Source organism: Triturus cristatus, chromosome 7, assembly GCF_964204655.1.
Source record: "Triturus cristatus chromosome 7, aTriCri1.1, whole genome shotgun sequence".
Lineage (NCBI taxonomy): Eukaryota > Metazoa > Chordata > Amphibia > Caudata > Salamandridae > Triturus > Triturus cristatus.
Genome location: NC_140590.1, coordinates 1586627057 through 1586643454, shown reverse-complemented (window position 1 = coordinate 1586643454; position 16398 = coordinate 1586627057). Strand labels below are relative to the sequence as shown.

At 42.7% G+C, this 16398-nt stretch overlaps 1 protein-coding gene across 1 annotated transcript in view; it reads left to right on the top strand.

The window, feature by feature from the left end:
• The window catches only part of PTGIS (prostaglandin I2 synthase), a 1212186-nt gene that overhangs the window by 432277 nt on the left and 763511 nt on the right, over nucleotides 1-16398 (top strand). The gene's annotated exons all lie outside the window — the stretch shown is intronic.

The window sequence follows — 16398 nt, the reverse complement described above, 5'->3', positions numbered from 1 at the left end:
CTGAGAGAAAAGAGAAGGAAACGGAAACTGGTGCCTGTAAGTTAAACGATCCATAATTACAATTGATTCGATAAATGGTGCAACGAGCGACATTGTAAACGACTGTGAAATGTGATGTGGGCTGTGTGAACTTACGTAGTGAAATGTACTCGGTGATACTGAAACGCGTAGCAGAAGATCCCTGGGTTTCACTGTAAAAGTACATAAACCATGGTAAGTATGGAAAAGCAACATTTCCCGTTAATCAGTTCACCGTGGCAAAGTAACGTGAAATGGAACACTCACCCATATATCATGTCCGCGATGTGTAAGTGACCGGTTTACATTCGGAAGAAAGTAGATCTGTCGCACATGCGTGGTTTATAGTGTACTCGGTGACCCAGGAAGTGAAAAAAAGTTGTATCAAAGCGAACGTGGTAAAAGAAAGACTACCCTGAAGTGTGACGAAAAATGTGCCAAAAAGAAAAGACTATACTGAGTGTATAAGCGTATATGTGTGTAAAATCAGCCGCATGGAGAGGAATATACAGTAATCATAAGTAAAAATCAACTCGATGGAAAACATGCTAAGTCAATGGTTAATATAAGGTCATGAAAGAGTGCCCAGCTGATGTATTAGAAACATAAATACCAACTATAACTCAAAACAATGCTAATGGCATCTCTGTAAATAAAGCTATACAAACTCAAAGAGCACTGAGCTAGATTATCGGTATGAACTGAACCAAATACAAAATAGTAACTTGATGTATCTCAAATGATAAACGTTCACATTAAAGAGGTCCAATAACCTTAAGAAACATTCAAAGGAAGCAACTAAGGTCCATGCGTTCATTTAGTCCCCGAGGATTGACAGTGTCCATGAAATTAATCCAAAATGTCTCTCTCCGTAAGAGAAATTGTGTTTTTTCACATCCCGGTAATATGGAATTGAAAGGACGGTGCACCAGAATGAAGTCCAATAGTTCCAGATGTATTCCAAAATATATCCTTTATTTTTTTGACTTAAAATTTGGACACCAGCCAACACGTTTCATTCCAAAAGGAACTTCGCCAGGGCTGAAAGTGCATACAAAATAAAAAACACACTAAGTGCGAAATACATAAAACAACACATACATAAATATAAACAAAGTACATACAAATATAATCACATATATAACATATACATTAATAGTATTAGCAGAACGGCTCACTAAAATAACAGAAAAGATTTGTTATCAAACAGAAGACCTAATTAGCAAACATTTCTTATAATCATTGTCAAAATCTTTTATAGAAAATACCATATACAGCAAAAGAAGGAAAGAAAAAGAGTGGAAAGAACCACAGTAAAAGACAAGAATAGTCAAAAATAATAATCCAGGAATAATCAGGCTAGAAACCATCTTCAATACTATAACTGAAGTATCAGCAAGGCGAAAAGGATCAAAATATACCAAAAAATTCATGAAAAAAGGACAGATAAATAGGTGAAGTAAATTATTACTTCATTTGATTCACGGGGTATGTGTTAGGCCTGGGCTAAATTTCCGTTCCGCTCGCGAAAATTGCGATAATTTGACATTTTCGCGTTCCGCGGAGAGCGCGAAAAATGTCAAAATTTCCGCATTCCGCAGCTTAGCGATAATTTGTTCTTGCTCGCGCTGTAAAATAATACATTCTCGCGCGATCGCCTTACCTGAATCCCCGCGTTCGCCGACAAGTTTTCCCGATCCGGTCGCGTTCTCCACGAGATGTTGGATTGTTGGTAGCCATTTGCGCTGTCTCGCGACAGTTCGCGCCCGCAGTAATGTCATTGGTCGCGCGATCACGTCTTTTTTCTCGCGATCATGCACCGCGAGAAGAGTGAAAACAAGATGGCCGCGCCCGCGAGCAACCGCATGGGTAAGTTGGCGAGCCGCGACCACGCAGAAAATACCGCGAACGGGCGGGGAAAAAACTTCCGCATCTTCACGATATTTCTGCGTGTTTGTGGAGATTTTTAACATTTTCGCGATAATTTGCGAAAGTCACTTTCGCAAATTCCGCCCACCCCTAGTATGTGTCTAACTAAGTATACATCAAAGAGGAAAAGATAGTACTCTCACCTAAAGTTTCTATATCCAGTTTCACTCAAACGGTATCCAACAATCTTTGGGATCCTCAAGAGTTATCATTCAATAAGTATCAGGTTTTTTCGAAGGATTTGGTTCTAAATAAAAAAGTACACACGAGTCTAATAGACGGACCTCAGGCAGGCCATCAAAGCCTACGACTCAATATAGAAAATCCCGAATGATGATTCACCCATTATGCCCAAGTTGTACCGGACCTGGTAGGGACCTCATACTAGTGTGAAGCTTACTACAAAATGTATATCGGTTACAACGCCCCACTGACTATCAAGTACATCAAAGTCATGTAATAACTGAAAAGACACTTCGTAAAGGAGAGGAAAAATAGTCCAACATTATACCATCATTGTTATATACATATATTCTCCTTAGGACCCCTAATTACTATATTGATACTCAACTTGGTTTATATTTGGATGAGATTTTGTTTAAATGACATGAAGGTAAGATGTTGTTTTTATTTGTTTTTCATTCACTTTTGAAATGTAATTTGGTCTTTTGGTTAGAACCAAAGCTATTGGTGATGAAGGTGGCTTTTTGAGGTGATTTTATGCATTTTTTATTAATGGCATTAGTCAATATGTATATAACAATGATGGCATGGTATAATGTTGGACTACAGCAAAAAGAGTCCTACATGCTGTATAGGTGTTTTGCACGGTTGCACGGTATAGGGACTGCATGCATTTGTGTTTGCTGCAGGCACGATTAGTTGTAATGTCAGGGAGATCAACAGTAAAAAAAAGGCCCACCAGGCCATAATGGAGGCAGGGCTGGACTGGCAGTAGCGGGCACCGGGCATTTCCCTGGTGGGCAGCCAGGGTGGGGTCCAGTTTTGGGCCCCTGGGGGGCCGTTTTTGTTACCGGAGGCCAGCAATATCAGCCCCGGTAACAAAATCGGCCGAAACAGCTCAAACTTACCCCTCAGCCTTCCCATGGGGGTCGGCCAAGCAGTTTGCCAGGGCCGGTTTCGGATCCCAGTCCGGCCCTGAATGGAGGCCCAAAACCAGCCAAAAAACAACCTGCACACTAGCCTACGAGACCAACTCTTCTGGTACTGCTGAAGTGCCGTACAGGCCAATCGATCCTGCTGAGGTGAACTACCCTATCAGAAAATCTCTCAATCTAACAAGAGATTCCTCCACCTCTGCGAAGCATTCCTAAAGGAAAAACTATTACATTGCGCAGCAACAGCAAAGAATATTAAATGCTTTCAATTTTCCTATCTCCCAGATGTTTAAGTCTGCAACTTCTGCTGTTTAAGATGCATGCTTTCAGCTTGCAGTAGGATAACCACCAATACACTGCTAATGTTTACCTCACAACATTTCTCATATCCAAACGCATGTGCCTGTTATGTATCATTATTCAATTATAAAGGAGAGGGAGAGGACTAGGTAGCTAGTCCATATGCCAAGGTTTATTATATGTAATTAAAAAGGACTAGCCTATTTGTGACTGATACAGGACTCAGGACTGTATAGGGAAGGGGGAAACTATTTAGTTCCTTTATGAAGCCCTCACCCACCATCCTAGTTGGTGGCATGCTTCATCATCGGGCCCACCCAGTGACACCGAATGTGTCCCGGGTGTGCTTCAACGACTGTATTACAGCGGAGCTGGTATTTTGCTAGTGTGCAGTGTAATCCACCCCACTTTGCCCCACACCAATCCTCCCCACTGAATCCAGTCCACCCCAGACCAATCTAATCCACCCCTCTCCAATCCAATCTAAACCACTCACCCTAATCCAATCAACTCAAATCCACCACACTTCAATCCTCCTAACTCACCCACCCACTCCAATCTGCCCCACTCCAATAGGCCCCACCCCAATCCAAAACAATCTGACCCACTCTAATCTAAAACAATCTTCCCCACTCCAATCTGCCCTACTTCAATCCAAAACAATCTGCCCCACTCCAATCCAAAACAATCTGCCCCACTCTAATCCAAAACAATCTCCCCAATTCCAATCTGCCCCACTCCAATCTATAACAATCTGCCCCACTCCAATCCAAAACAATCTACCCCTCTCTGATCCAAAACAATTTGCCCCACTCTTATCCAAAACAACCCCACTTCAATCTGTCCCACTCTAATTTAAAATAATCTGCCCCACTCAATCCAAAACAACGTCCCCCAATCCAAAATAATCTGCTCCACTCCAATCCGTCTCACTCCAGTCCAAAACAATCTGTCCCACTCTAATCCACCCCATTTCATTCTGCCCCACTCCAATCCAAAACAATCTGCCCACTCCATTCCTCTCCACTCCAATTTGTCCCACTCCAATCCAAAACAATCTGCCCCACTCTAATCCATCGCACTTCACTCTACCTCACTCCATTCTGCCCCACTCCAATCTGCTCTGCTGCAATCCAAAACAGTCTTCCCCACTCTAATCCACACACTACAATTTTCCCACTACAATTCAGCCCACCTCACCCCAATCCCACCCACTCCATCCCAGTTCACCCCACTCCGATCCACCACAATCCATCCCTCTCCAATCCAAAACAATCTGCCCACTCCAATCTGTCCCACTCCAGTCTGCCTTACTCCAATCCGCCCCACTCTAATCCAAAACAACTGGCACCACTCCAATCCATCCCACTCCAATCTTCCCCATTCCAATCCAAAACAATCTGTCCCACTCTATTCTATCCCATTCCAATCCAAAACAATCCACCCGCTCCAATCCGTCTCACTCCAATCCGCCCACTTCAATTTGCCTCACTCCAATCCATCCACTCCATCCCAATTCACCCCACTCCAATCTACCACAATCCACCCCACTCCAATCCAGTCCACCGCACACAATCCAATCCACCCTATCCAGACCAATCTAATTTACCCCACTCCATTCCAAATCACCTCACCCCAATCTAATCCATCCCACTCTCCCTCCCCAATCAATTTCACTCCAATCCAATCCACCTCACTCCAATCCAAAGCAATCTGCCCCACACCATTCTGGCCCACTCCAATCCAAAACAATGTGTCCCACTCAATCCAAAACAAACCGCTCTAATCCAAACAATCTGCCCTACTCCAATCCCCCAAAAATCTGTCCTACTCCAATCTGCTCCACTCTAATCCGCCCCACTCCAATCTGTCCAACTCCAATCCAATTCTCCTCAACCCCATCCACCCACTCCATCGTGACTCACTGCACTCCAATCCGCCACAATCCACAATCTCCTATCCAATTCAAACTCTCCACACACAAATCTAATCCTCCCCAAACCAGCCCAAACCAACCTACCCCACTACAATCCACCTCACCCCAATCCAATCCCCCACTTCCTCCACAATCCACCCACTACAATCCAATCCACCACAAGCCACCCCACTTCAATGCAAAACAATCTGCCCCAATCCAATCCAAGACAATCTGCCCCACTCAATCCAAAACAATCTGCTAAACTCCAATCCAAAACAACCTGCCCCACTCCAATTTGCCCCACTCCAATCCAAACCAATCTGCCACACTACAGTCAGCCCCACTCCAATCCAAAACAATCTGCCCCCTCCAATCTGCCCCACGCCAAACTTCCCTACTCCAATCCAAAACAATGTGCCCCACTCCAATCTAATAAAACGGTGCGCTAACCTCACGTAGTGAATGGCATCCCCCGCCAGCACTCAAATGCAAATCAAACTCGTAGTACTTTTTGCTGAAGTTACTTCTTGTGTTCATTTATTTTATATGGATTCATATGACATGTTTCTCCACATAGTCCTGTGTTATTCCATCATAACAACAGTTTAAGAATTCACTTACCTTGAATATTTTCGGTGTATACATAAATGCCCAATGCATTTCAAGTGGTAGCCCTTTCTCAGGGGTTTTATATCTGTGAGGATCAAAAAAACTGGGTATCAGTACTGCCAATGATGATGTCTTCACCTCGCTGGTCTGCGATAAGAATGATACATGGTGGTAGTGTTAACCTGAGTAACATGCATGATGATGTTCATGGTGAGATGAGGTTCATGCTAAGGAGTGAAAGTGTGATGTTACTCGTCCGTAACAACGGTGGTTAATTGGAGTAGTGATAAATAAAGAAAAACGAAATTCGGAAACACAAGCGCGAGAACGTGATCATGCTGAACGAGAATGGTGGTTCAGTGCTACCATCAAACATCATGTTAGTTCCAAATGTGATGGAACGACAAGTGCAAAAGTGACTAGTAAACAGTGGTGAGTGACTTGCTGTGTTTAAAAACTGAGAGAAAAGAGAAGGAAACGGAAACTGGTGCCTGTAAGTTAAACGATCCATAATTACAATTGATTCGATAAATGGTGCAACGAGCGACATTGTAAACGACTGTGAAATGTGATGTGGGCTGTGTGAACTTACGTAGTGAAATGTACTCGGTGATACTGAAACGCGTAGCAGAAGATCCCTGGGTTTCACTGTAAAAGTACATAAACCATGGTAAGTATGGAAAAGCAACATTTCCCGTTAATCAGTTCACCGTGGCAAAGTAACGTGAAATGGAACACTCACCCATATATCATGTCCGTGATGTGTAAGTGACCGGTTTACATTCGGAAGAAAGTAGATCTGTCGCACATGCGTGGTTTATAGTGTACTCGGTGACCCAGGAAGTGAAAAAAAGTTGTATCAAAGCGAACGTGGTAAAAGAAAGACTACCCTGAAGTGTGACGAAAAATGTGCCAAAAAGAAAAGACTATACTGAGTGTATAAGCGTATATGTGTGTAAAATCAGCCGCATGGAGAGGAATATACAGTAATCATAAGTAAAAATCAACTCGATGGAAAACATGCTAAGTCAATGGTTAATATAAGGTCATGAAAGAGTGCCCAGCTGATGTATTAGAAACATAAATACCAACTATAACTCAAAACAATGCTAATGGCATCTCTGTAAATAAAGCTATACAAACTCAAAGAGCACTGAGCTAGATTATCGGTATGAACTGAACCAAATACAAAATAGTAACTTGATGTATCTCAAATGATAAACGTTCACATTAAAGAGGTCCAATAACCTTAAGAAACATTCAAAGGAAGCAACTAAGGTCCATGCGTTCATTTAGTCCCCGAGGATTGACAGTGTCCATGAAATTAATCCAAAATGTCTCTCTCTGTAAGAGAAATTGTGTTTTTTCACATCCCGGTAATATGGAATTGAAAGGACGGTGCACCAGAATGAAGTCCAATAGTTCCAGATGTATTCCAAAATATATCCTTTATTTTTTTGACTTAAAATTTGGACACCAGCCAACACGTTTCATTCCAAAAGGAACTTCGCCAGGGCTGAAAGTGCATACAAAATAAAAAACACACTAAGTGCGAAATACATAAAACAACACATACATAAATATAAACAAAGTACATACAAATATAATCACATATATAACATATACATTAATAGTATTAGCAGAACGGCTCACTAAAATAACAGAAAAGATTTGTTATCAAACAGAAGACCTAATTAGCAAACATTTCTTATAATCATTGTCAAAATCTTTTATAGAAAATACCATATACAGCAAAAGAAGGAAAGAAAAAGAGTGGAAAGAACCACAGTAAAAGACAAGAATAGTCAAAAATAATAATCCAGGAATAATCAGGCTAGAAACCATCTTCAATACTATAACTGAAGTATCAGCAAGGCGAAAAGGATCAAAATATACCAAACAATTCATAGAAAAAGGACAGATAAATAGGAGAAGTAAATTATTACTTCATTTGATTCACGGGGTATGTGTTAGGCCTGGGCTAAATTTCCGTTCCGCTCGCGGAAATTGCGATAATTTGACATTTTCGCGCTCCGCGGAGAGTGCGAAAATGTCAAAATTTCCGCATTCCGCAGCTTAGCGATAATTTGTTCTTGCTCGCGCTGTAAAATAATACATTCTCGCGCGATCGCCTTACCTGAATCCCCGCGTTCGCCGACAAGTTTTCCCGATCCGGTCGCGTTCTCCACGAGATGTTGGATTGTTGGTAGCCATTTGCGCTGTTTCGCGACAGTTCGCGCCCGCAGTAATGTCATTGGTCGCGCGATCACGTCTTTCTTCTCGCGATCATGCACCGCGAGAAGAGTGAAAACAAGATGGCCGCGCCCGCGAGCAACCGCATGGGTAAGTTGGCGAGCCGCGACCACGCAGAAAATACCGCGAACGGGAGGGGAAAAAACTTCCGCATCTTCACGATATTTCTGCGTGTTTGTGGAGATTTTTAACATTTTCGCGATAATTTGCGAAAGTCACTATCGCAAATTCCGCCCACCCCTAGTATGTGTCTAACTAAGTATACATCAAAGAGGAAAAGATAGTACTCTCACCTAAAGTTTCTATATCCAGTTTCACTCAAACGGTATCCAACAATCTTTGGGATCCTCAAGAGTTATCATTCAATAAGTATCAGGTTTTTTCGAAGGATTTGGTTCTAAATAAAAAAGTACACAAGAGTCTAATAGACGGACCTCAGGCAGGCCATCAAAGCCTACGACTCAATATAGAAAAACCCGAATGATGATTCACCCATTATGCCCAAGTTGTACCGGACCTGGTAGGGACCTCATACTAGTGTGAAGCTTACTACAAAATGTATATCGGTTACAACGCCCCACTGACTATCAAGTACATCAAAGTCATGTAATAACTGAAAAGACACTTCGTAAAGGAGAGGAAAAATAGTCCAACATTATACCATCATTGTTATATACATATATTCTCCTTAGGACCCCTAATTACTATATTGATACTCAACTTGGTTTATATTTGGACGAGATTTTGTTTAAATGACATGAAGGTAAGATGTTGTTTTTATTTGTTTTTCATTCACTTTTGAAATGTAATTTGGTCTTTTGGTTAGAACCAAAGCTATTGGTGATGAAGGTGGCTTTTTGAGGTGATTTTATGCATTTTTTATTAATGGCATTAGTTAATATGTATATAACAATGATGGTATGGTATAATGTTGGACTACAGCAAAAAGAGTCCTACATGCTGTATAGGTGTTTTGCACGGTTGCACGGTATAGGGACTGCATGCATTTGTGTTTGCTGCAGGCACTATTAGTTGTAATGTCAGGGAGATCAACAGTAAAAAAAAGGCCCACCAGGCCATAATGGAGGCAGGGCTGGACTGGCAGTAGCGGGCACCGGGCATTTCCCTGGTGGGCAGCCAGGGTGGGGTCCAGTTTTGGGCCCCCGGGGGGCCGTTTTTGTTACCGGAGGCCAGCAATATCAGCCCCGGTAACAAAATCGGCCGAAACAGCTCAAACTTACCCCTCAGCCTTCCCATGGGGGTCGGCCAAGCAGTTTGCCAGGGCCGGTTTCGGATCCCAGTCCGGCCCTGAATGGAGGCCCAAAACCAGCCAAAAAACAACCTGCACACTAGCCTACGAGACCAACTCTTCTGGTACTGCTGAAGTGCCGTACAGGCCAATCGATACTGCTGAGGTGAACTACCCTATCAGAAAATCTCTCAATCTACCAAGAGATTCCTCCACCTCTGCGAAGCATTCCTAAAGGAAAAACTATTACATTGCGCAGCAACAGCAAAGAATATTAAATGCTTTCAATTTTCCTATCTCCCAGATGTTTAAGTCTGCAACTTCTGCTGTTTAAGATGCATGCTTTCAGCTTGCAGTAGGATAACCACCAATACACTGCTAATGTTTACCTCACAACATTTCTCATATCCAAACGCATGTGCCTGTTATGTATCATTATTCAATTATAAATGAGAGGGAGAGGACTAGGTAGCTAGTCCATATGCCAAGGTTTATTATATGTAATTAAAAAGGACTAGCCTATTTGTGACTGATACAGGACTCAGGACTGTATGGGGAAGGGGGAAACTATTTAGTTCCTTTATGAAGCCCTCACCCACCATCCTAGTTGGTGGCATGCTTCATCATCGGGCCCACCCAGTGACACCGAATGTGTCCCGGGTGTGCTTCAACGACTGTATTACAGCGGAGCTGGTATTTTGCTAGTGTGCAGTGTAATCCACCCCACTTTGCCCCACACCAATCCTCCCCACTGAATCCAGTCCACCCCAGACCAATCTAATCCACCCCTCTCCAATCCAATCTAAACCACTCACCCTAATCCAATCAACTCAAATCCACCACACTTCAATCCTCCTAACTCACCCACCCACTCCAATCTGCCCCACTCCAATAGGCCCCACCCCAATCCAAAACAATCTGACCCACTCTAATCTAAAACAATCTTCCCCACTCCAATCTGCCCTACTTCAATCCAAAACAATCTGCCCCACTCCAATCCAAAACAATCTGCCCCACTCTAATCCAAAACAATCTCCCCAATTCCAATCTGCCCCACTCCAATCTATAACAATCTGCCCCACTCCAATCCAAAACAATCTACCCCTCTCTGATCCAAAACAATTTGCCCCACTCTTATCCAAAACAACCCCACTTCAATCTGTCCCACTCTAATTCAAAATAATCTGCCCCACTCAATCCAAAACAACGTCCCCCAATCCAAAATAATCTGCTCCACTCCAATCCGTCTCACTCCAGTCCAAAACAATCTGCCCCACTCTAATCCACCCCATTTCATTCTGCCCCACTCCAATCCAAAACAATCTGCCCACTCCATTCCTCTCCACTCCAATTTGTCCCACTCCAATCCAAAACAATCTGCCCCACTCTAATCCATCGCACACCACTCTACCTCACTCCATTCTGCCCCACTCCAATCTGCTCTGCTGCAATCCAAAACAGTCTTCCCCACTCTAATCCACACACTACAATTTTCCCACTACAATTCAGCCCACCTCACCCCAATCCCACCCACTCCATCCCAGTTCACCCCACTCCGATCCACCACAATCCATCCCTCTGCAATCTAAAACAATCTGCCCACTCCAATCTGTCCCACTCCAGTCTGCCTTACTCCAATCCGCCCCACTCTAATCCAAAACAACTGGCCCCACTCCAATCCATCCCACTCCAATCTTCCCCATTCCAATCCAAAACAATCTGTCCCACTCTATTCTATCCCATTCCAATCCAAAACAATCCACCCGCTCCAATCCGTCTCACTCCAATCCGCCCACTTCAATTTGCCTCACTCCAATCCACCTCACCCCAATCCATCCACTCCATCCCAATTCACCCCACTCCAATCTACCACAATCCACCCCACTCCAATCCAGTCCACCCCACACAATCCAATCCACCCTATCCAGACCAATCTAATTTACCCCACTCCATTCCAAATCACCTCACCCCAATCTAATCCATCCCACTCTCCCTCCCCAATCAATTTCACTCCAATCCAATCCACCTCACTCCAATCCAAAGCAATCTGCCCCACACCATTCTGGCCCACTCCAATCCAAAACAATGTGTCCCACTCAATCCAAAACAAACCGCTCTAATCCAAACAATCTGCCCTACTCCAATCCCCCAAAAATCTGTCCTACTCCAATCTGCTCCACTCTAATCCGCCCCACTCCAATCTGTCCAACTCCAATCCAATTCTCCTCAACCCCATCCACCCACTCCATCGTGACTCACCGCACTCCAATCCACCACAATCCACAATCTCCTATCCAATTCAAACTCTCCACACACAAATCTAATCCTCCCCAAACCAGCCCAATCTAACCTACCCCACTACAATCCACTTCACCCCAATCCAATCCCCCACTCCCTCCACAATCCACCCACTACAATCCAATCCACCACAAGCCACCCCACTTCAATGCAAAACAATCTGCCCCAATCCAATCCAAGACAATCTGCCCCACTCAATCCAAAACAATCTGCTAAACTCCAATCCAAAACAACCTGCCCCACTCCAATTTGCCCCACTCCAATCCAAAACAATCTGCCACACTACAGTCAGCCCCACTCCAATCCAAAACAATCTGCCCCCTCCAATCTGCCCCACGCCAAACTTCCCTACTCCAATCCAAAACAATGTGCCCCACTCCAATCTAATAAAACAGTGCGCTAACCTCACGTAGTGAATGGCATCCCCCGCCAGCACTCAAATGCAAATCAAACTCGTAGTACTTTTTGCTGAAGTTCCTTCTTGTGTTCATTTATTTTATATGGATTCATATGACATGTTTCTTCACATAGTCCTGTGTTATTCCATCATAACAACAGTTTAAGAATTCACTTACCTTGAATATTTTCGGTGTATACAAAAATGCCCAATGCATTTCAAGTGGTAGCCCTTTCTCAGGGGTTTTATATCTGTGAGGATCAAAAAAACTGGGTATCAGTACTGCCAATGATGATGTCTTCACCTCGCTGGTCTGCGATAAGAATGATTCATGGTGGTAGTGTTAACCTGAGTAACATGCATGAGGATGTTCATGGTGAGATGAGGTTCATGCTAAGGAGTGAAAGTGTGATGTTACTCGTCCGTAACAACGGTGGTTAATTGGAGTAGTGATAAATGAAGAAAAACGAAATTCGGAAACACAAGCGCGAGAACGTGATCATGCTGAACGAGAATTGTGGTTCAGTGCTACCATCAAACATCATGTTAGCTCCAAATGTGATGGATCGACAAGTGCAAAAGTGACTAGTAAACAGTGGTGAGTGACTTGCTGTGTTTAAAAACTGAGAGAAAAGAGAAGGAAACGGAAACTGGTGCCTGTAAGTTAAACGATCCATAATTACAATTGATTCGATAAATGGTGCAACGAGCGACATTGTAAACGACTGTGAAATGTGATGTGGGCTGTGTGAACTTACGTAGTGAAATGTACTCGGTGATACTGAAACGCGTAGCAGAAGATCCCTGGGTTTCACTGTAAAAGTACATAAACCATGGTAAGTATGGAAAAGCAACATTTCCCATTAATCAGTTCACCGTGGCAAAGTAACGTGAAATGGAACACTCACCCATATATCATGTCCACGATGTGTAAGTGACCGGTTTACATTCGGAAGAAAGTAGATCTGTCGCACATGCGTGGTTTATAGTGTACTCGGTGACCCAGGAAGTGAAAAAAAGTTGTATCAAAGCGAACGTGGTAAAAGAAAGACTACCCTGAAGTGTGACAAAAAATGTGCCAAAAAGAAAAGACTATACTGAGTGTATAAGCGTATATGTGTGTAAAATCAGCCGCATGGAGAGGAATATACAGTAATCATAAGTAAAAATCAACTCGATGGAAAACATGCTAAGTCAATGGTTAATATAAGGTCATGAACGAGTGCCCAGCTGATGTATTAGAAACATAAATACCAACTATAACTCAAAACAATGCTAATGGCATCTCTGTAAATAAAGCTATACAAACTCAAAGAGCACTGAGCTAGATTATCGGTATGAACTGAACCAAATACAAAATAGTAACTTGATGTATCTCAAATGATAAACGTTCACATTAAAGAGGTCCAATAACCTTAAGAAACATTCAAAGGAAGCAACTAAGGTCCATGCGTTCATTTAGTCCCCGAGGATTGACAGTGTCCATGAAATTAATCCAAAATGTCTCTCTCTGTAAGAGAAATTGTGTTTTTTCACATCCCGGTAATATGGAATTGAAAGGACGGTGCACCAGAATGAAGTCCAATAGTTCCAGATGTATTCAAAATATATCCTTTATTTTTTTTACTTAAAATTTGGACACCAGCCAACACGTTTCATTCCAAAAGGAACTTCGCCAGGGCTGAAAGTGCATACAAAATAAAAAACACACTAAGTGCGAAATACATAAAACAACACATACATAAATATAAACAAAGTACATACAAATATAATCACATATATAACATATACATTAATAGTATTAGCAGAACGGCTCACTAAAATAACAGAAAAGATTTGTTATCAAACAGAAGACCTAATTAGCAAACATTTCTTATAATCATTGTCAAAATCCTTTATAGAAAATACCATATACAGCAAAAGAAGGAAAGAAAAAGAGTGGAAAGAACCACAGTAAAAGACAAGAATAGTCAAAAATAATAATCCAGGAATAATCAGGCTAGAAACCATCTTCAATACTATAACTGAAGTATCAGCAAGGCGAAAAGGATCAAAATATACCAAAAAATTCATAGAAAAAGGACAGATAAATAGGAGAAGTAAATTATTACTTCATTTGATTCACGGGGTATGTGTTAGGCCTGGGCTAAATTTCCGTTCCGCTCGCGGAAATTGCGATAATTTGACATTTTCGCGTTCCGCGGAGAGCGCGAAAATGTCAAAATTTCCGCATTCCGCAGCTTAGCGATAATTTGCTCTTGCTCGCGCTGTAAAATAATACATTCTCGCGCGATCGCCTTACCTGAATCCCCGCGTTCGCCGACAAGTTTTCCCGATCCGGTCGCGTTCTCCACGAGATGTTGGATTGTTGGTAGCCATTTGCGCTGTCTCGCGACAGTTCGCGCCCACAGTAATGTCATTGGTCGCGCGATCACGTCTTTCTTCTCGCGATCATGCACCGCGAGAAGAGTGAAAACAAGATGGCCGCGCCCGCGAGCAACCGCATGGGTAAGTTGGCGAGCCGCGACCACGCAGAAAATACCGTGAACGGGCGGGGAAAAAACTTCCGCATCTTCACGATATTTCTGCGTGTTTGTGGAGATTTTTAACATTTTCGCGATAATTTGCGAAAGTCACTTTCGCAAATTCCACCCACCCCTAGTATGTGTCTAACTAAGTATACATCAAAGAGGAAAAGATAGTACTCTCACCTAAAGTTTCTATATCCAGTTTCACTCAAACGGTATCCAACAATCTTTGGGATCCTCAAGAGTTATCATTCAATAAGTATCAGGTTTTTTCGAAGGATTTGGTTCTAAATAAAAAAGTACACAAGAGTCTAATAGACGGACCTCAGGCAGGCCATCAAACCCTACGACTCAATATAGAAAAACCCGAATGATGATTCACCCGTTATGCCCAAGTTGTACCGGACCTGGTAGGGACCTCATACTAGTGTGAAGCTTACTACAAAATGTATATCGGTTACAACGCCCCACTGACTATCAAGTACATCAAAGTCATGTAATAACTGAAAAGACACTTCGTAAAGGAGAGGAAAAATAGTCCAACATTATACCATCATTGTTGTATACATATATTCTCCTTAGGACCCCTAATTACTATATTGATACTCAACTTGGTTTATATTTGGATGAGATTTTGTTTAAAGGACATGAAGGTAAGATGTTGTTTTTATTTGTTTTTCATTCACTTTTGAAATGTAATTTGGTCTTTTGGTTAGAACCAAAGCTATTGGTGATGAAGGTGGCTTTTTGAGGTGATTTTATGCATTTTTTATTAATGGCATTAGTTAATATGTATATAACAATGATGGCATGGTATAATGTTGGACTACAGCAAAAAGAGTCCTACATGCTGTATAGGTGTTTTGCACGGTTGCACGGTATAGGGACTGCATGCATTTGTGTTTGCTGCAGGCACTATTAGTTGTAATGTCAGGGAGATCAACAGTAAAAAAAAGGCCCACCAGGCCATAATGGAGGCAAGGCTGGACAGGCAGTAGCGAGCACCGGACATTTCCCTGGTGGGCAGCCAGGGTGGGGTCCAGTTTTGGGCCCCTGGGGGGCCGTTTTTGTTACCGGAGGCCAGCAATATCAGCCCCCGGTAACAAAATCGGCCAAAACAGCTCAAACTTACCCCTCAGCCTTCCCATGGGGGTCGGCCAAGCAGTTTGCCAGGGCCGGTTTCGGATCCCAGTCCGGCCCTGAAAGGAGGCCCAAAACCAGCCAAAAAACAACTTGCACACTAGCCTACGAGACCAACTCTTCTGGCACTGCTGAAGTGCCGTACAGGCCAATCGATCCTGCTGAGGTGAACTACCCTATCAGAAAATCTCTCAATCTACTAAGAGATTCCTCCACCTCTGCGAAGCATTCCTAAATGAAAAACTATTACATTGCGCAGCAAAGAATATTAAATGCTTTCAATTTTCCTATCTCCCAGATGTTTAAGTCTGCAACTTCTGCTGTTTAAGATGCATGCTTTCAGCTTGCAGTAGGATAACCACCAATACACTGCTAATGTTTACCTCACAACATTTCTCATATCCAAACGCATGTGCCTGTTATGTATCATTATTCAATTATAAAGGAGAGGGAGAGGACTAGGTAGCTAGTCCATATGCCAAGGTTTATTATATGTAATTAAAAATGACTAGCCTATTTGTGACTGATACAGGACTCAGGACTGTATGGGGAAGGGGGAAACCATTTAATTCCTTTATGAAGCCCTCACCCACCATCCTAGTTGGTGGCATGCTTCATCATCGGGCCCACCCAGTGACACC